This window comes from Crassostrea angulata, unplaced genomic scaffold (genome assembly GCF_025612915.1).
Source record: "Crassostrea angulata isolate pt1a10 unplaced genomic scaffold, ASM2561291v2 HiC_scaffold_77, whole genome shotgun sequence".
NCBI lineage: Eukaryota > Metazoa > Mollusca > Bivalvia > Ostreida > Ostreidae > Magallana > Magallana angulata.
The window spans coordinates 222,066-245,527 of NW_026441632.1; the positions used below are offsets into that span (position 1 = coordinate 222,066).

General features: G+C 31.7%; 1 long non-coding RNA gene across 1 annotated transcript; it reads left to right on the plus strand.

The window, feature by feature from the left end:
* Window positions 1–6,267: 6,267 nt before the first annotated feature.
* LOC128169007 (uncharacterized) lies at window positions 6,268–23,337 on the plus strand. Its single transcript, XR_008241487.1, has 8 exons — window positions 6,268–6,641; window positions 9,330–9,433; window positions 16,884–16,967; window positions 17,298–17,417; window positions 18,635–18,670; window positions 19,069–19,267; window positions 20,217–20,280; window positions 22,131–23,337. It is a non-coding gene; the product is annotated as an uncharacterized LOC128169007 (long non-coding RNA).
* The last annotated feature ends 125 nt before the right edge of the window (window positions 23,338–23,462 follow it).

Here is a 23,462-nt window from a genome sequence, read left to right on the forward strand (position 1 = left end):
AATTTCCTTCGGGCGGTGCCCTGGGGAAATATAAGTTTTATTAGAGAAATAAATCTTCATATTTCCCTTACCATCATGCAATAAATGTATATTGTTGAATTGTGGTCTGAAACAGAGATGCTTATACATGGTATATATGCAAGTGGCAAAGCAAGGCATATTACACTGATAAGTCGTGCAATGATAGCAACACGTTGCAAGATAACATGAGACATGTTGAGCAACAGTCTCATGGTCGCACAATAGATGCTTTTATTCTTATTTCGTTTAAACTTTATTCCCATTACTTCAAAAATTCCAACCTTGTTCCTCACCAAGCCATCAATCACATCACTTGGCCTTTTTAGCTGTATGAGGGCTGAGATTATTTATCTTGTCCACATATTTATCATGTGTAAAATCCAGCTATCCTTATATTGATTGAGGTCCATCACAACTATCACGTTAAAATGGATCGGAGAAAAATCAGTAATACAGGAGGTACGGAGCGCTGATATATATGCACGATTTGCATCCTTGGGAACAAGACATCCGGTTCTACAAGTTGTGCATCGTCAAGCATCAACGTATCAATATCCGAAGCTAAAATAATATCGAAAAATGTAATTGTTTTAATCATCGAAAAATGCTTTAACGGGGCGAATTTCTTTGAAGCTTTATTACATAGATTAACAATATATCTAACACTATATTAAATTAATTTTTGTAACGTCATATGAACTTCTCAATCAAGTGACGTGTGTGTGTGCTAACACAGCAAATTATCTATCTAAATGACATGAGCGCAAGTGATCGGGTCATTAAATCAAAAATATTTTTTTATGAAAAATCTTTCAATAAGTCGTGTGTTTCGGTGTTTTTGCTGGGGGTTTATATAAATATTCAATTTTTATGAAATATTGTCAAAACAGTTCGGTATATCCTCGAAATTGGGCATATTTTTACTTTTTAAGCTCGATTCAACAAAATCGGGCCAATTGGTAACTTAAAGTTTCCCCAAAAGTGAGTCACATTGGTATTTTCCAATTTCACGCAAAATATACTAAAATATTGTATTGATCTTTTACTTGCGCCAAGCTGTTTCTTATATGATTTAAAATATTTCTTTCATTTATAGTTTACACGTAAAGGAGAGTCTCCAAACCATTTGTTTATGAATAGTGATTTACCTAATAAAATTCTTTAAAACTGCCGATTATTTGATACTTATTATTGATGGTATTGAAATTAGTATCAAATATGAGTTGTATCTAAAACAGTGAATAGGTAAAGGAAAAGGAAACGGTTTTATTAATGTTAAAATAAAATTCACTTATAACATTACGGTACAGAGAACTAACGAAATAATACAGATCGTCACGTCAAAGTTAATTATGACGTCATATCGTATGAAGTCCAGATCTATATAAAAATAGTTGTGTACACTAATATACCGTGTGTACGTTTGACTCTTGTTTCTAAATAGAAATTTTACAACGTGATTTCTCTTCAAGATGATCTTAAGGAAGGAGTCTTCTCGTTGTCAAAGATACTTCGTATGATAAGAAATTCATAAAATTTTGACTCAGTCAAACAGATCATATAAACAAATGATTCTATCAGTTAAATCAAATTTGACCTCCTTGTTTGTGCCTAAAGGTCAGGTCAAGGTCACTACCTTTTTCCTCACTTTAACAGATGATTAAAATAAATGTAGTTCTTTGCAGTTAAGCAAACATCTGTTTAAGAAATGGAAATTCTATTCTTCAGTGAAATGATAAAATATCAGAATGTCTTACAGGTTATATTACAAAATTGGATTAAATATTGAAACTAAAAATGATATGGCTTAACCCACATTTCCTCTAATTTTCTTTATTTTGAGGATATTTTGATATTTTGTTATGCCTTAAATATTAAACTACTTTTTGATTTTTATGTCTTAAGACGACTTAATATAAAGATATAAATTGGCAAAAAAGGTAATAAATTGACCCTTTATTAAGAGAAAAACTGATTTTAGTGATTTTTTTTACCCAAATCAATGTATAGAATGGACACTCTAAAAAGCTTATAGAAATGTAATTTGATAGGCAAATCTTATTTTAAAAACAGATTTTGAATCCAAGTATCATACATGTATCATTAGTTCACATTAGTTATACATTCCAACATTTATGTTATTGTTTAAAAGTACTAAAACAGACTCATTAACTTACATCAATTCTGAATTGTGAAACGTGTGATATTTTCCTAAGCCAATATTCCGCCAAAAATATAGTCCTTGTTAGATTCTTAACATTGATTACTATTTCTATATATGCCAAGTTGAATGATAGTAAAAATAAAGGAAAAATATACTATTTTAATTTCCTTTTATCTTGATTTAATGAACAATAAATCAAATTTACGTTTGACAAATCGAAAACCAAACAAGCCCCCTTCCTTAACATACCCACGTGATCAACATGTTGACATTTAAAACCTTCGAGCCGTCGACCTATCGACCTATCGACCTGTCGACTTAAAAATTTTATAAAAGTTCATTATTTAATGTTTTATTTTTTCACAAAATAAAAGAATTGATTTGAATAAAAAAAATACCAATCGATCTTTTATTAATCTTAATGTAAAACCAATAAATACTGTTTTAACTACATAAAAGTCGATTGTCAAACCCAAATGTATCGTATAAACAATAATTTTGTATCACTAGCCAAAAAGTATTTCATATAAGGACGACAGTTTTTTTTCTTTTCCTGTAATTGAGTTGGAAATTGTTTGCTAATGGTAAGCTAGATGTTGATGGTCTTTGCAAAAATTTCAATCAGGGACTAAAAAGACTAAGAAAATATACAAAAGCTCGTATTCGAATGTCTGAGTAATCACTGCTTATATTGTGCACAAATTATCAGGAAATATAGATATAAACTTGCTGTCTCAGTTTGTAATTTTTGTATGACCCAGCGTTGTTTCCCGCCGTTGTGTTTCCACGAAAATGTATTTATTTCCTCTGCTTTTTTGCATTAAACAGTGTCTAACTGTTATTAACTCGGCAGAAACAAATTAAACAAAAGACTGATTGGTGGAGAGAATTCCGAGAGTGGAACAACAGTTTCTATGCAATGTATCATTATTAAACATCAACATCATCATTACATTACATCCAGACTGGATTCAATCTCGCTAAATTATAGCTTCTCTTAAGCCAGTCAGTAATTCGATGTTAAGTATTGCTGACTGATATGGAGGTCTTTATTTACATTACATCTTTGTTCCTAAAATTTAAGTTTGAAAGAAAGTCTTTTTATATGAGTAACCGTTCCAAATGCGCAATATTTTTTTTCAGACTCAGTCAGTGCATGTATCAATTTATTATCTTCAATGACGAGACATGATCGGTGTAGCTCGGGATAAGTCTGACAAGAATATGAAGATATTACAACATATATGCGCCATTCAAGAATTTCTGGGTGTAAAGGGTTGCAACATGTGTTTTCATCTGCAAAACTGTTATACAAATCATTTTACGTTTTTATCTCTTATCAACATTGCTATAGTCTGTCCCAAGTTATTGCTTTCATTAATTGTTGATGATTTTTAATAAAAATACACATACCTGTAAAAGAAATACAATTGAAATCGATGAAAGGGAATATATTCAAGATATCTTCATTGAACAATTATCCCTTTTCACTCATAAAATTTCACAGGAACGAAAACAATTTTCTTACGGAGATTTATAATGGGAAATGCTTACATCTTTTCTCAATTCGGAATACACTCGGAATACATCGCGCCATTTTTTTAACGTTATCATTCGGGCTTATTAATGGCTGATGCAATGCAAAATCTCCGTAGACTTCCAATTTTTGGATGTGTATTGAAACCTGAAGCGGTAGAGGGGGTGTTTCAAAACAGATAATCTGGACATTTTTCATATTAGTGGATGAACGTAGTTTGAGCACAAAGGTATTTACTATTATTGAAATATCAAGCAAAAAGTGGTGGAAGCAAAAACTCGGGACAGAGTATAACATCAAATGCATGGTATCATAAATCAATGGGAGATTGTAATCCATTTGTTTCAGCTCGCATGTATGATAAAAACGTATGAGAATTACTTGTCGTATGTTTAAAACATTGATCCCCGTGACAAATGTAGAGATATAATTCCTTTGTATAAATTCCATAGGCGTCGGAACCGGGGGGCTAGTGGGGGATTACCCCCCCCCCCCACACACACACACTTATTTGCAAAGTTAGACCTAACTAGGCACATAGCATAATAGAGGGTTCAGCCCCCCTTCCTTTTTCTCGCAGCAAGCATAATTGGTCTGAAAGTTACCTTGAAAAGATTGAAATACTGAGAAGTTGAAGTTATAGGTATACTAGCGGGCCACGGGAATACCTTCTTAATTTTTTTAAGTCCCTAAATCAACCTTCGAAAGTACCATTACATTTAAGAATACCGTAGAAAATATTAAACAAATTCCTCCATTTTTTCCTATTGTGGTAAATAACACATAGGAATGAGCTAAGGTTAAAGCGCACGTTTATTACCCGATGAATTTTGATATTTAGTCTACAGTTCCATTCTCTCTACATGTAATATTGTTCATACATGGATTGTATATTTTGAATGGTGCGGTAAATGTTAGTGCTTTAATTTGGAGTGACAGTCCTCTCTTTTCTTTTCTAAAGTTGCATAAATCGTGTCTAAAGCGAGAATGAAAATTCGGAAACGTTCCTTATGTAAATTAATACCATTTTTTCTTTGCATACGAATAGTTTTATCTTTCACGAAGGTCTATTCTTTACTTGTTGTTTGTGTATACCTAAACGAAACGATTTTTTTCTAACGCTAACTGAGAGCAAAAAGAATAATGTAAAAAAAAAAAACTGAACTGAACTTTATTTATTTTACAACGATTGATAAGCAAGTTCTACAACTTATATTTATATCTCTCGTTGGCACGGATGTTAGCGCGAGGGGGTCATTGGTGTGGGAAGAAGCCGGAGTACCCGGAGAGAACCCACGTGTCCAAGCGGGCGACCGCCATACCCTATCACATACAACCACTATCGATCACGGGTATCGAACTCGGGTCGCAGCGGTGACAAGCGAGTGCGTTGTCCACTACGCTACTTGGACACCTAGAATAATGTCGTCACCGTGAAAAATGTTTACAATGTACTAAATGTCAAAAACGCTAAATCAGAAAATTATAATCACTAAATGTATTTAGAGATCATTTAAATTAGTTGTTAAAACGGATTAGAACCGCAGAGTTACTGGTGAAATAAAATTTGAATTCAAATGACAAAAACAATATTAATAGTCATCTAATAGTTTTCTTTAAAACCTAATTATCAGCACTGTTCTTTACGATTCTAAAAATTACATATTACCATCCGGGTTTGTTTCCTTTAATTACTCATTTCTATCAATTATTTACATCTGGATGTTTGTCTCATTAACTCCCATCATCTCATATTTATAAGTACCTCAAAAAAATACTCCTCAAAATAGAATAAAAACGATTATTTCCTATGTCGCTTCTAACAAGATATTTTGATTGGCTAACACGCCGGGTGTAAATTTCCGTACACCCGACTTGAGCCGGGTGAAAAAAAAGTGTGACGTCACAATGCAATTATTGTTTTAAACAAGTGCACCTATAGTACTTTGTGCAAAATAATGAAACGTTAAATGAAGAAAATAATGAAAAATAATTTGTCAAAATCCCTATTTCTCTTTTTTTTAGCTATTGGTATGGATAATTGATTTTCAGCACAATAACAATTAATTATTAATATTTGGCTCTTTGTATCAAACTTATTACACTGGTAAAACAATGTAATTTTGAAATTGCAGCCTCGGGGTGTATGGAATATACAACTCAAGGTAAATCGCCGTACACCCTTGATTGGACCTGAATGACTAATTTTACTGTATACAGGCACTGTACCAGTTATACCGCTAAATTTCAACGTTTACTTATTGTATTTCCTTATATTTTGATATGTTTGGAAAAAAATTGACATACGTAAATGAAAAACTCCTAATTAATTAATCTGTTAGGATTTATCATTATTTAGAACCCGAAATATGTTTTTGTGCTTTTTAGCACTCCCCGAATTTGCCGAGTTTTTTATTATGATTTATAAGTCCCCTACCAGTTTTCACCGGAGGGGACTATAGCTTTCCTCTGCGTCCGTCCGTCCGTCCGTCCGTCCGTCCGTCTGTCTGTCTGTGTTCACGAGAGAACATTTATTGGGTTCAATTTATGTCATTGGAACACTTATTGGGTACTTTTGAGTTATTGGGTATACCCAATAATCCAATTGCTTTCATTGTGTTCCAGAGACATTTACTGGGTATTGGATAACACAAACCCAATAAATGTTTGTCTGAGATTTGTCTATGAAATCTAGTCCATCTTATGGACTTTACTGTTTGTTGAAATCAAATTCTTTTGGAATGCCTTTGGTTTTATCATCAACAATGAAGAATTCAGAAGAGTTCCAAACAACTATGACATGTGATAAGATTATCCAATCAGAAAGTAGCAATGGCTACTGAAACAGATGCTAGATGAACATATCACCTGGAACTAAAGAAAACCGATTCAAGGCCTTATTGCTATCTGGATAAAAATGTAAGTTATATTTAAGTCTTATTTATTTCTTTTCTTTTCATATCTTTAAAGATATTGACATAATCTATTTTAATCATAAACAACTACTTATATGGAAGAATTAGCCAAGGTACCCAACAAGTTTGTCAATGTTTCTTGTGTTTGTTATAAAGAAGTTTTATTGTAAAACTTTCTTTCAAGAAGATTTTTTCTATCTGCTAGTTTGTTTTTGGCATAAATTTTCATTTCCAATCGTTTTACACATTGATTTCAGTTTTCAAACTGGTCTTTTTATGTATGTAAACAAAATCATTGCACAATCCTTGTTTACATTACAAAGCCTTGTGTCACAGTGAACTCTTTATATTGTATAAAACCTAACAACTGACAATCATTTCGATTAATCATTTTAAATGCCTTATTTGTGCATTCAAAATAGCAAAATAATTTTTTACTAAAATTGTGACCATGTCCCTTTAATACTTTATTCATAGTGATTGTTTAGTTAACTTTTTGTCTTAAAAATTGACATTGTTTCAATGATTAAATTTTTTTAGCGGTTCCAAATCAACTATAATCACTTCTTGGGGTCTAGCATAGAAACATTTCGGGAAAATTGTAAATGGTAATAGATTGAAAATACAGGTAAACATCGGTATCTTGAGCTTGAAGTGATTTCAACAAAATTTCGAGATATCCAGGCGTTCAAAATATCTGAAGTGGCTTTCTGATTAATTCCATTCTTATATTTACACGTGTTTCAGTACCTGTCTATTCCAAATTCTTCTACTATACTCATAAATGACTAATATAAACTTTGATGAACTCAACTGTTGGGATCCTTAACCCCTCATTTGCTGGGACTGTGTATACGTATATGAAATACATATCAATATTGGTACAAAAATTAGATTATTAAATCAATGTTTCGTTTCAAATATGACTTAAAATTTTTGTCACTCGATGGTTTGCAACTTGCAAGGGATGAAGCACTTACCATGTAATCACTGAAATTTATCACGTATGAAATGAAAAATACGGCTTGAAATTTACCAAATAACACATACGGTATTTATTATCTAGCTAATGCACACAGTATATTTTTGTATTTTTTGTGTTTGTAAAGCTAATGTATTTTATATTAATTTATTGCGATTTTATATTAATTTATTGCGCTCATCAGTCCTCATATCTAGTAATTATATTGAAAAGTGGAAACGTTTCACATGTATATGATAAACCATACTCACTTCACAAGTTGTGTATTCAATATGTCCGTATACAGTATACAAATATTGACTGGGGTTGAGGGCAACATTGATTATATTAGCCCCCGAGGGACGAAATATTGCCCGACGCGAAGCGGAGGGCAATATTTTCGTCCCAAGGGGGCTAATATAATCAATGTTGCCCGAAAACACAGTCAACATTTGTTTTGTTATATGAAGAAACAAACCAAAATTTAAGAAATTAATTGAAAACAGATCGCTGTAATTTTCTCAGCTCAACAAAGAATTCACGAATTCAATTTTGTGCAAAGTTCATTTCCAAAATATCCTCAGCATCAAACGGTCACTTGTGATATTCCGCCGACCGTAAGAATTATCAGACAGGTATTCTACCTGATTTTACTTCACAGTTATTCGCAAATCCTTATATCCGTTATGATAGCAAACCGTTGCATTGCGCGTTCGTTGTTTACTTGCCTTGACTGACTGTCTATTATGACGTCACCTTGTTTTGGAGTCGCGAAGAATTATTTACGTCACCGTTTACGAATCAACAAATCAGAGGCGATTATTTGAAATAGAGGGAATGTTCTCTAGATATTATTCCTAGCCGGTCAATATCTAAAAAATATTGACCGGTCAATATTTTTCGGACGAGCTGATTTTACAATTATTGACTATTCGTCTATATAGAGTTATATAGTGAGAATATACTACTGAATATAACAATGTGTTTTATTAAACACGTTTCCGATATTCATGGCTGTGTTTTATCTAAATTTTATAGATATGTATTAAGGTGGTATGGGATGGGACATCTGTAGATATTACTGTGGATTCAAGAACATTTATTTATTATAATTAGAATACTTTCACCGGTTTAGAATTTTCAAATTTTACAATATTTAACCCAAAAAGAGCTTTTGAAATAAGATGTGCCCCACACCACCTTACATGCCTAAAACACACAAGCTGTCATCTTAATAAACTATGTCTCGCATGATTGAGGTAACAATAGTTTTGAAAGGTGTAAATATTGCCGTGGGCAGACGTGTGAAGTAATGATACCATGCAATTATGTTCAGCTGTTAAAAAAATGACTCCATTTTTAGATAAATCAGGTAAAATTAGCGTTTCAGCCCTTCAATATACTTTTACATAAGAAGGGTATTCGAAAATGTGTACCATATTCGAGATATCAGGAGTTTTTAAAATCATTACATTTATATAGAGATTGAACGGTCGGGACTAGCGGTAGACTTCAACATAAGCAGGGTATTCGAGATATCTCTTGTTCGAGCTACCAATATTTACCTGATGTGATAAGATTCATTGGTATGGGATCTTTAGAAACCTAATGGCTATATGTACATGTATATATTGGGTGCAGTAGGAAAGTTGTGTGGACCTCTTTGGACCCCAAAATGAACAAATATGCTAACTATGTCATATACATATACTTTTTCTTTGTTTTTTGTAGAATCATGTGATGATGACCCTTTTGATTTAGCAGAATCATGTGATGATGACCATTTTGATTTAGCACCTGGAAGAAGAAGTCAAGCCTGGATGAGCTTTTTAATGGTAAGTCAATGTCACATGCACAATGTATGTACAACATTTGTGTAATGTATGTACATGTTTTATGATGTATATTTACTATAATTGTACCTCACAGGCACCTGCATGATATAATACATCTTTTTCATAATAAGAAAATATACTCTATACCTAAAAATACACAAGGTACACATCGCTGCCATCTAATAGATTGGCTTAATTTATTTAAAACTAAAACTTCAGTCCGATTTTAAGTCTGAAACTCGATCATAAAACTATTTTTTATCCTCTTGGTTTTGCAGTCTTTCATATACATATAATTAAACTCAATTTCTAAATGACCATACTAGGAGACAGGCTAAGTGCTGGTGTAATGAAGAATAATGACCCCCGTAGAATAATGACCGGGGGTCATTTTTCTACGTAGAAAAATGACCCCCGGTCAATATTCTACGCAGAAAAATGACCCCCCGGTCATTATTCTACGTAAAAAAATGACCCCTTTGCCTGAAGAATAAGTGTCATTTTCATTAAAAAGCGCATTACCACATGAAGAAAAGTGACCCCTGTAGAATAATGACCCCCTTATAGATTAAAGTTTTTCAGTATATTTTTTATTATTTGTGAAATAGTCTTTACACTATTGTAATTTTTACCCCTGAAGTTTACATAAAGTAACAGAAATTATAATTCATATTCAATAAACTTAAAGTGAAAGAAGGGATGTGGGTCATTATCAAAATATGCAGCCTTTTGCGTCAGTGTCAATTTCAAGGGGGAAAAATAATGTCCAGGGGAATATATACAGTACCATTGGATTTTAGAAACTTAAACCTATATTGTTGAACAAATAAATGGACAATTTTACTGCTTAAAGTATAAAAAATATATTATTTGTTATGAGATTTCAGTGAATTTATGTTGTCATTAAATTTTTCCAACGTCTTTAACCTGCAATATCTTCACTAATATTGATGTTTTATTCCAAAACTCAACGTTAATTTTCAAAACAACATTCATATATTAATTTCTGCTATGCTCCTTAACAATTTCTCTTTTAAAAACAATGAATTTGATGAGATATATGCTTGTACAAAAAATTTTTGTCATTGGTGTTACAAGGCAAATTAAATAAAAATATCTTAAAATACATCAAGTAAATAATATTGTACTACAATTGGAATCCCTCAGATCATAGTGACATCATTCCCTGCTACTAAAAAGATAAATGTATCAGTGATGACATCATTGTAATAAAAAATATGGCAGAAAATGTTAGTATGCTCAGAAAAATACAATGTAAACTGTGTCAGTGGGATAACGTGCTATTTAAGGTTTTCTATTATGAAAGAACAAAAAAGTTTTTCACATAAATGATGAATGTTTATCACATTAAAACATAGGCTATGTAGCTTTGTGTAGTATTTGTTCTCTTGGGTCATACTGCTACATTTACTATGGATACATCAGTGGTATAACGGTCAGTGGTGTAATCAAAAATTGTTGTTACACCCCTGATAAAACTGTTACACCACATGACATTATTTAATTATTTTACGTTTTCTTCCATTTCATTTATATTTTGAGCATTTTGATCAATTGCTATTATCAATTTTGCAAGTTAGACACTGTCACAATAAAGAAAGCTTGACTATTTAATTGCAATTGTGTTTTCTTAATCTGGAAAATGAGACCTGTTACACCATTGACATTATTTGAAACACCATTGACATTTTGTATGCTCTAATTATGTTTTACCCATTTAAATACTTGATTAAAAAATAGAAGTAAAAACAAATTTATTCTAATAAAGAAATGAAATTATCCACATTTTATTTTTTATTAAGAAATCAAATTTTTTATTGACTTATAGTGTATTATAAGATATGTTATTCCACTGACATTTCACGTTCCCTATTATGTTATACTAAAATCTTTCAAATGCTAAAAGGTAAAAAATGCTAGCTGAGCTTCAAAAAACATATATAAACAAGGAGGAAGTGTATATGAGTTGTATGCATAGATTTTGGAGAAAATTGGAGAAATTTCAATTTTATAATCCAAAATGTATGATTGATATGAGCTGGTACAGTATTGACGATGTTGTTTGTGAGATTGATGAGCCAAAGAAAGTTCGAACTCGGTACAAGGTGGATAAAAGTGTGTGGATGCCAACAGTATGAAATATAACATCAAAGAATGAGTGAATTCATGTAAAAAAACATCTACACGCCATTTTTGTGTCAGTGGTGTAACGCTGATTATAAGTGGTGTAACAGTGTGTCTATCTTCAGATTATGAAAGAATGAGGTACGAAAACTTTTATTTAAGATCAAATTTATCATGTTTTAAATGCAATCAAAAATAGAGATTAGTTTATTTTACAAAATTTAATACACTTATCTGTTATTTATTATCGCTAGGTCAGTGGTGTAACTTTAAGTCAGTGGTAAAACATAATAATCAGTGGTGTAACATGTACATTTTTCTCCAAATAAAGTTAACTGGCAATGATACATGTATATTTGAAAACACCAGTGCATTTATAGTAATGTCTTTTTTATGCTCCATGAAAAGAAAAATCCAGTTGTGTTCTTTTTAATGCTCAAATTAAAAATTTGTTGAGTAACATCAAAACTTTGTCTCAAATGTTATGTTGGTCACTATGTAAATGTGTCAAATATTTTCTGTTATCTAATTCTGATAACTTTAAATGAAGTTTGTTGATATAATCTTTATGTCCATCATTTTAAAAGAATGATTTTATTTTATTTAAGATTTTTTTCTTATACTATATGCCTGTTACACCACTGACAAAATTTTCACAGTTCATTATATCTTAGTCTAATTATCAACTAAATGGTAGATTCCAATGTTTGCAAATTTTTAGATGTTATACTTCATTGTTTGTTAAATGTGTTTTTTGCAATCAAAGTAATTTTTTCAGCAATAATTTTCTCATGTTTTACATTTTTCAAAAGTCTGCATATTTTGATAATGACCCACATATCTTATAAAATAAAAATCCTTCCGTTATAACAAGATATGGACGTATTGCATCGGGGTATGATTGTCATCTTAACAATTACATTTACATATATCTATGGTGTTCCGATAGGGCTACTTCGACCTTAAGGCGAAGATGCGAAGTTGCAAAGGCGATAGTGCGAAGACGAAAGAGCAAAGGTCCGAAGATGCGACGACGAACCGCGAAGATGATGCCTAAAGTGCGAAAGCGAAGGAGCGATACTTCTATCGGTCCTTCCCAACTTTGCACTCTGGCCTTCGCATCTTCGCACTTTCGCCTTCGCTTTTTTTATTGCATTCACAGGCACCCCGGAAAATTAAATATTAATAATTTCAGGCAGTGAAAGTGGAGAGGGAGTCCGGACCCAATCCCCCTGGTGAATTTTATCTAATTAATTTTATAAAAATAAAATTTCCAAAATATGCCTCGGAACCCTTTAAAAGATGGACAGCTCCGCAGTTATAAAACATAGATAATCACAGATTACAAAGCTCACCGAGACGAGGCATCACCTTTATGAGGCATCCCCTTTATGAGACCACCTTTATCATATTATATGAAAACCAACCTTTATGATCTTGGATATTCATGGGTTCTGTTTTGAAACAATATCGTATATCATCTGTTAAAAAAATTGTATGATAATCATATGTTCATATGTTAATCAATACCATAATATAAAATTAAAATTGCATCCTATCATAATTACAATATATATCATATAATACCATAAAATACCGTAAATATTGTGAGATATGATATTGTTGCATACGATATGACATTGTATTGTGTTATACATTATTGTATTTGATCAAACAATACAATATTATAAAAAATAATACAATATTGTATTATATAAAACAATATCAAACTGCAATAATACATCATAACATTGAAACATACATGTATAATATTATATTGTATAATTAAGCATTGAATCATTATTGTTTGAAAGATGTGGTCTCAAAACTGCAACGGTGTGTGCATACAAATTGTATAACGCGCGCTAGCGCGTTATGAAAATTTGTTTGCACACATTGTTATATTTACGTTTTTTAAACATGAATTTCCTTCCCGCAAATATGATTTTTTTAAAAGGCTCTGTCTTATTCAACAAGTAATGCGAAATTAACAGAATGGCCACTTGAACGGCCACAATATGCTGACAAAAATAGTATGCAGCGTTTTAGATTCTAATAACACAATTTTATTTTCCTTTCTGTAATTTTATGAATTTACTCTTGGTATACTAAGATTTTAATCAATTGAATTCATTTAACTGTCAAAATATATTTACATTAATGAAATATTTATCAGCGTAAGTATTATATCAGGTCGTTATCCGGTTTCAAGTCGTGAGAAGAGTCAGTACTTGTTCTTTGAGAAATACTGAAGAAATACTGAATGTATTCATACCCACCAGATTTGATGATTAAGTCTTCTGTGTTGTGTGTAAATATCACTAAAATTAACCAAGGCAATTTAATAGAGGGAAATAAAGTGAATGTAGACATTATAGTATGATATTGTATTGTATGATACTGTATCATATTTGATACATAATATGATATTGTATTATAAAATACAATATAATTTGATAAACATTGTATCATATCAAATAAAGTAAAATATTATATAATACAATCATACTATACCCATCGTATCATATGATACAATAATATACAATAAAATCTCATAAAATACAATTCCATGTGATATGATAATATATAATATAAACCAATATCATATTATACAATATCGTATGATACGATTTTTTATAACATTATGATATCATAGGGATCATGTTACATCATTAATAACAACTACATCTATATATCAAGCAGGTTTGAGTGAGGTAGGAGATTTCTTTAGCATCCTTTATAATGGAGATCAGGCTTGGCATCTGAAGCAACCTCTGCGTTTCATTTATAATATAGTTAAATCAACTATGCAAGCTATCTATCTAGCTATAAAACATGTTACCTGTTCCAAAATACTAAACCTCAACAAGAATCATAACCATATGGCTCTGATTCAGCATTCAAGCCTTTCAGGTGCATCAGTATCATAAGACTATATCAATTCAAGATTGGTGAAGTTAGGACCAGTAGTAACTAAGATATTATCATTAGAGGGCACCTGCAACAAAAACTTTAACCAGCTCAAAATCTTAACCTCCTCCAGCATCCGAAACCTGTGGCTCAGATTCAACAATAAGCCTGTCAGGTGCATCACTATAATAAGACGCATCATCCATACAAGTTTAATGAAGTTAGGACCAGTAGTAACTAAGATATTATCATTAGAGGGCACCTGCAACAAAAACTATAACCAGCTCCAAAAACCTTTTCCTCCTCCTGCATCCAAAACCTATAGCTTAGATTCAGCACTCAAGCCTGTGTGGTGTATCAGTGTCATGAGACACACCATCCATGCAAGGTTGGTGAAGTACGGACCAGCAGTAACTTAGATATTGCTATTTAAGGCACCTGCAACAAAAACTTCAACCTGCTCCAAAAACATTAACATCCTCCAGCATTGAAAAATAGGAACCAGATTCAGAAGGGGCCAGATGCATCCTCAATGTAACTTTGGTGAAGAGAGAACAAGTAATAGCTTAGATACAGGAGCCGTAACTAAAACTTTAACCAGCTCCGGACGCCGACGCCCGGGGTATAGCATATGCTCCCATTGACTTCGTTTCGGTGAGCTAAACAGGCGAAAGCTCGAAAATTCGAAGGCGAGAGTGCGAAGTTTCAAAGACGAAGAAGCGGTTGTAGTATCACTTCTTCGCCTTCGCAACTTAACACTTTCGTCTTCGCATCTTCGCGCTTCGCCGTTGCATCTTCTATATTCTTCATATTGTTCATGAATTATACTTGCATTGAGGATTTTCGCAATACAAACTGCTGGGTATACAAGTGCATCACCCAGAATTAATGATGAAACCAAAATTATGAAATGTTTACTCCACTGTTATGCATTATAACCAAGCTGAAGTTAGAGCCATTACGCCAGTAGAGGTGAAGGACCAATAAGGAAAATCGTCAAAGTACTGAGAGTAATCGTATAGAAAATATATTTTACTTTATCCTCGGCATACTTTAATAAGTTTAGTTAATATCAAGATGATTAATGCATCAATAGTTTGTATGAGTATTGGTAAGGTTGGATACAATAAAGATCGTGTGATCAAAATCAAGAGGGATATTAACCCCTAACATGGGCCCTAACCTCTTATCAACGTTATTAGAAACAATCTTTTCTTATTATAATCGATCAGTGTTTATTATAAATTAAGATTTACTATAGTCAGGTACTCTTCACAAATTTGCTCTAAAAGAATAAAGTCTATCCATGATCACAAATACAACATTACAACTAATGTTTAGAATATTTATGTTCATGTATTACGTAGAAGAAAACAAAACTAACTCAGAATGCTTATTTTAAAAATCACTTTCCCCAAGAAATGTAAATAAGGAGTATTCATATTCCTATGTTACCTGCCCCTTAGTCTTTTTCCATTAAGATATATACATGTATCATTCTTCGATTGACAATTCATTCACCAATGACTATTGCTTATATTATTACAACAATTATTCTTTCATGATTGTTTGTTAATAATCATACAATATCCTCATTGTGTATGAATTTTTCTTTATTTGCGTCATTTCCCGCCGTATGTCGACGAGAGAAGTAACGTAACTGTTAACAATCAATTTGTGGCATTGTAAGAGTGTTTTGCGTGTGCTTGCTACGGATAGAAAAAACTATATACAGCGATTTATTTACAAGATCGGTGTTTATAACTTCAAAATCAGTTGAACAGAGTGAAAAATAAAGTAACTTTAAAGTCATATCTTGGATACGGTGTAACCAATTTCTATTCATGTTTACAGAGGGGGGGGGGTCAATTTTTTATGGGGGTCATTTTTCTTCATATTTAACATGAAGAAAAATAACCCCTGGGTCTTTTTTCTTCAGAAAAATTCAATTATTCTTCAGCTAGGGGGGTCATTATTCTACGTAGAAAAATGACCCCCGGTCATTATTCTACGGGGGTCATTATACTTCATTACACCGTCACTAACACCTTTCCGAGTTTTCTCTGTTTCTTTATCGCGACTACCATTTATATCATGTTCTGGATCAGTGTTCCTTTCAGCATGAACCTCTTTGTTGTTATTTAATTCACATTAACTGCCTTATATAATTATAATTATATTGGTTAATATATCCTGGTTCGGGAGAGATTTTATGTTTTATTAAGTGATATCATGACATCAACCTCCCCGCCGTAATGTAATGTTTCATTGATTTTCATTGGTTAATCATAAAGTGTTGACCAATGAGATTTAGGCTTTTGTAGTGTGCCATTTTTTCTTCGGAACATATCGGTGGTCTTTATAAAAAATCTGAAACATTTCTTTGTTGTTGTAGAATTACATCATGATGATGATTATCAGAGCTATACTGACATCTGGACAAAGAGCAAAAATGGAGCCCTGGATTCACAGTTTAAAGGTATGTTCAACATGCACTTGTATAATTATGTATGTATATAATTATATTATCTTGTACCTGTCAAACAATTTAAGTTTTTTTTTGATTCTGTAGAAAATATAGTTGAGCCTTGGATAATATAAATAATAATTTTCTAAACATACCTAAATACATTTTTAAAAAAAAGACTTTTATTGTAAGTTGTTAACTTATTATATTGCATTATTTCTATTGGAGACAAAGACAAATTTTTTAATTCATTGTGAAGTGTCAGCTGCATGGACACAATGATAAAAGAATGCTAGCAGTCATATGAAACACACACACATAAATATAAATTCTAATTTGTAGATTGAAAGTTTTTGTGAACAGAATTTAGGTTAGCAGCATAGAAAAATAACTGCATGCAGACCTTTCAACTCTGGAAAAGAAACCTTGGGCACCCAAGACCTTGTTGAGGCCAGGGGCAAGGTATGTGCATTAAATATGTATGGGTTCCTATGTGTAAAAATAATCATAAGAGAAAACTGCTATTTGTAAACTGAAAGGTTCAGAAAGGTTTCTGGCAAAGCTATACCATTCAGTCAAGCTTTTGTTAACTTTCAGAAGGGCAAAGGTTTATCCTAGGCCTAAAAAAAAATTGTTTGTGTCCGCTTTCCCGACCGACCCTTGCTTTTACCCGCCGACTCAAAACTTTTTTAAAGGATTTTTGATGGTAAAACGTTTATTGTCGTTTTTATCCGATTTGGAAAAAAATTACTCAAAATTTTGGTCACAAAAATGCTTGAAGCAGTTACTCTTCTCAAATCAGTGTAACTCAAACGTTTTGTTTCAAAATGGCTATATGTTTTCATGTGTTATAGATTTTACTAATGCTCTCATCGTTGTCAGAGGAAGTATCTGATATATAATATCATTTTTTTGTTTTCTTAAGACCAGCTTAATAGTCAGGAATAATATTAAAGTATTTCTCATTTTATACCATTCAGCAGTCTCAGTATCTAACCGGCATGTATAAATATTGCAATATTATAGAAAAAAAAATATTTGAAAATAATAAAAAAAAAATTCCAACCGACCGACCCTGTACTTTTTTTCAGCATGAAAGCGGAAACAAACATTTTTTTTTATAGGCCCTATGAATTTGATTTATGATATATATTATTTGGGTTAATCATCGGGCAGTTACCTTGGATCTGAAAATTTTGAATTAAGATATGCAAATAGATAATTATGTATGTATATAAATTAGTTTTAAATTACATACATTTTTATACCACTACTTATCGGTAGTACATGTACTCTAAGCTTGTACGTTAATTTGTGAACCATATGAACAGATTGTGTTAACAATTTTCTGTCTGTATAAATAGATGATGTATGCATAAAACAAGGAAGTTGAATCATCTGAAAATTCTTATTTGGGACAGTGATAATAGTTAAAGTGAAAATTGACCTTAAAAAATTAGAAAAGAGAGAGATACGATGCACTACAGTATACATCCACTCCCTGATTTGATATTTAAAATAAAACAATTTGTAATGAATAAATAAAGGTCATGTACATGAAGCATTGTATGATATTAATGTACAAATTTCCGTGCTTGTGCGGAATATCATCTATGTTATTAAATAGAAATTAAATTTGATTTCAATATTTAATCAATATATTTTTTTATCAATTGCAGAAATAGCAAGCAGTCTACCTGACCTGCATGAAAAATGTAAGTTAATTTTTTAAACTTTATATTGATCATGATATTTGACATGTTTGATATAAGGGAAAAAAATATAGAGATAAAAATACAGTCCATCTTGCCCAGTGAGGTTATATTTTAACATTGAAATGCTTTCTTAGGTCAGTATATCCTTCCAACTATTTTTAGAATCGGTAGGACAAGAAAGTAGTGCCTTTAAGCAAAATAGTTCCTATACTTGCAGAGTGTATAAGCATATATTGGGACATTTTAAATCAGAATGCTTGATACATGTCAGAAAAGAGGATTAGCAATTTAAAAAGCAAGTGTCATAATTAAATTATCATTTGAAGGAAAGAATTGAAATTGATGTACTGCACCCTTTCCAAAACTGTGAAATTCACTACATTGCATTTTCAATACAGACACATTTTGCCGGGAAACGAATCTGACTTCACATTACGAAATTTTAACAAGAGAGAGGCAATTTGATGAGCTTTCATTCAAGAGGTCCTTCGTTGCTGAACGAAAATTAAGGCTTTGGAGCTATGAACCTGAACGTTAACATTACCGCCTCAGATGGAAATGCATTAGTGGACAATACCAATATTGAGCTCCATGCTGGTAAGGTATATTCCTTGTTTATTTGCAATTATTATGATAAACGTGCATTTCTCTGTTGTACATCGTCTCAATTATGTGAACAACCTAAATTTCCAACAAGTTCAATCATTTAAATAACTCATTCTATAAGAAAAAATCCATCACAACCCCCACCCCACCCCTCCCACCCCCATCCCCTTTGGGATTTTCAGAAAACCAATTTAATGAATGAAAGAAATTCTGATTTTGACCTAAATGTAATTTATTTTGAGTTTTCATATTTAAAAAAATAAAAAATATCGCATTTGTTTTTTAGTGCGATCATTTCAAGCGAGTAAAAGTGAACGTAGATAAGTAGAAAGTTTCTAGTGAAGAAAAAATACTTCATTTAAGCAGTGTCTAGCTATCTACATGTAATATTAGTTTGCATTGTAAGGGAGTTGCATTTAATGCCTGGTAGGTTCCAATTCTATGTTTATGATTATAGATGTGCATTAAATTTGCGTAAACAAATCTGCCATGTATGTGACATGACTATGTAGATGTACGTATGCACACTTTAATATGTGAAAGCCTACCATGTTGCTTAGTACTTAATCCATAAAACCTATCCTTGTTAATCATAATCAAAATATTAAATGAACTTATCTGTAATCATTTTATGTAGATAACTACCTGTATTTATCTATTTATACTTTTGAAACAATAGATTAATTTTTGGGGGTGGGGGTTGATATTGAATGTTTGAAGGGGGGGGGGGGGGTGTAGGTGTAGGTTTTTAGGTTGTACACATGTGTTGTGCATGGAGATGTTACAGTAGTTATTTGTTGTCTAGCTGTTCTCTCTCTCTCTTTCTCTTTCTCTCTTTCTCTGTGAGTTTTAAATATATGGCTGATTGTGACATGAAAATGCAAATGTTGGGGATAGTGTTTGATACATGTAGAATTAAATTCAAAAAATTTCATTTTAGATACCTTGTAAATTGAATTGGAACTTCATCAAAGATTAAAACACAACATTGAGACACACTAGATGTAAGTAAAATTTATTTATGTAACAATGATGTCTACCGGGTAATTACACTTGTCCAAGTTTGAAAGAAGGAACCTGTAAAAACTATATATTCAGTATCTGACTTGCAGATAATTACTGGGAAACTTTATATTGATCATGCATATTTCACAGACTTGGTAGGTATTTTTATTCTTTTAGATTTTAAGCTCTAGTTAACTGACTCGTTTCCATAGGATATGTTTTTATATAAATGTTACCATGGTTATCATATAGAAGAGTAAGAGAAACCTCCTTATTAGCAAGTTCCTTTTCCTTATGACATATCGTTATAATGGGTTAAGTAAATGTGATGCGTTTCTTCTGAAACTAGGGTTAAATAAAGTTCAGCAAATATTACAATATATGTTTTTTAAGAACATCAAATGCTAATGAACTAGATGTTGTTTAATTAAATTTTGACTGGACAGTTTCTTCAGATGTAATCCGTGTGTATCAATGCTGCAAAATCCATGATTATGTATTGATTTTTTCCCAATTTGGAATCATGGTTCTGTATGGTGTCTGGAATGAATATGTATAAGCTTAGAGTTGTAAATAACCACAATGACTGTTTCATATTGGGTATATACCTCTAACTATTTTTAGAATCGGTAGGACAAGAAAGTAGTGCCTTTAAGGAGGTTGGCACCTAAAATAATAGTAATGTCAATCATCCGAAAACCACTTCGATATAAAGATGGGGACCTAAAATGTTCATTTATTTTATTTGTGTTCCATGTCACATGCCATTTTTTTTGGAAATATAAGGCCCCAAACAGAAATGATTATTTTCCTGAAATTTTTGCTAAAATTTGACATGGAAATTGATAATTTGAAGAAATCAAACAAATATTTATAGTTTGAACTATTATTTAGCTATGATTTTAATACAGTTTGAAGTTGAACACATGTAGTGACTATAAAAGTAAAATCTAAGTCAAAGTTTAAAAATTCTTGCTTTACTGGTGGCTTCAAAGTCCAGTACATAATGAACACAACAACAGATGTTACAAAATTTTGAAGTAATCAAATTATAATGCAAATAAAAAAATTATAGTAAATTGTCATCTTTCCAAAACTTTGCATACAAATAGACATACATTTAATGTCTCATTTAAAAGTAAAACAAGTAGGGGTCACATCTCAAAAATTTGAGATAAAGCATGAAAGAAATAAGCTAATTTTAGGCCAAAATTGGAGTTAATTTTTTCTTAACTTCTATGAAATATAAGCTAAATATGCCAAAATATACCGATAGAAATATCAAAATATTGTTTAAATATGTTTTTAGAACATTATGAATATATCGTAATACACAAAATATCTAGAAGTTTGGTCTGCGCTGAAAATTAGGAAGCTAAAGTAACAGTACTCTAAAACTAGTGAGTTATGAAAATTCCATGTTATTCCAAATTATGGAAATGTTCATTTAGTTCTTGAAAACCTTCCACCACAAAATATAGTCCCTTACTAAAATGTAATTTTGGTAAAACAATTTTATTCAATAAAGTTTATTATGCATTGTAAAATATGAATATACCACTAGAATTAATATGTGATGCAGAATTTTCAGACTAGAGGTGACCCAAAATGGCTACCCAAAACCTAAGGAGCGAACCTCTTTAAGCAAAATAGTTGCTAAATTGCAGAGTGTATATACATTTATTGGGACATTTAAAATCAGAATGCTTGACACATGTTAGAAAAAAGGATTTGCAATTTTAGAAGCAAGTGTCATAATTGAATTATCATTTGAAGGAAAGAATTGAAATTGTTTGACGTACACCCTTTCCAAGACTGTCAAATTTAATACTTTTACTTTCATTTTCAGAGTTTTTCAGTACAGACTTCACACCATAAGATTTTAACAAGAAAGAGGCAATTTGATGAGCTTTCATTCAAGAGGTCCCTCGTTGCTGAACGAAAAATAGGGCCGGAGCTATGAACCGGAACGTTTACATTACTGCCTAAGGAAAATGCATCAGTGGACAGGAACCTTTACATTACCGCCTATGGAAAATGCATCAGTGGACTATACTCAGGCGTTTCATGTGGATACGAAGGTAGCGAGCATTGCAGGAAAAATACACGGCTAGTGTTAGAAAGCGTTTAATGGGGTTTACCATCAGAAAAATCTGGTAATTGAAGTGGTGAAATGACGGGCGGCTGCCAAAAGGGTGCCCCTTTGGCTGGACAACTCATACAGTTTTCGAGATATAAAGGTTTTTTGTTTTGCAGATCAATTGTATATATAATCGAGATATGCATTATTGCTAGGATTTTAACTTTTGTAAATTTTTGCAAAAAGTACCCACTTTTGAACTCGTCATTTGCTTATAAGGTACATCTTTTGTGCAAATAACTCCTCCCAACAGTTTTGAAGATAGGGATATCTTAATTTTGCAGATTAATTGTACAATCTCAACCCCCATAAACTTGAAATGATGACCAAATATCTTAAGATTTGCACTTTTGATTGAGTTATGTCTTAGTGTACAGGAATTGTTAATAATATATGTGTGTGCTCATAGAAAAGAACATCATGCATATGCATTGTAATACCAGTAAATATCGTATTGAAATTGTTGATCATGTTAAGATTTTCAAAGTTTATGATGAGTTACAGTATGTCTAATTCCACACATACAAAATTCTCTGTCACTGTTTTAAGGGAAAAAAACCCAAATTGTACCAGTATGAACATTTTCTGAATATTTTTGGATGTGCATTTTTTATGAGTCAGCCAATGACTGTTGAATATTTAAACTTTCTCTGCATTTTTGTATGCAAGCTGAATATTATGCCAGTTTAAAGGTCTATGGAATGGTCTGTTTGATCTTCTTAACCATACATGTAAGATGTCTGACAATCTTTCTGTAAGATTTGATAAATTCGTGTACATGCATATGCATTTGTGTATATTTCATATTTGATGATAATTGTTGAAATTGTTGATAAAGTTGAGATTTATAAAGTTTATGATAGTTATGTAAATTGATCAATTTTGAGTTTATGATCATAAATTGTTGTTTAAAGTTCCTTTAAGTTGTTGTTTTTCACTTTCCTTAATAATGATCGATGCTCAATTTTCGTTGAATTTATGGGTGCCTCTTATCCACAAATTAACTTCGTCCATGGATAAATAATTAAGGGTTATAAATAA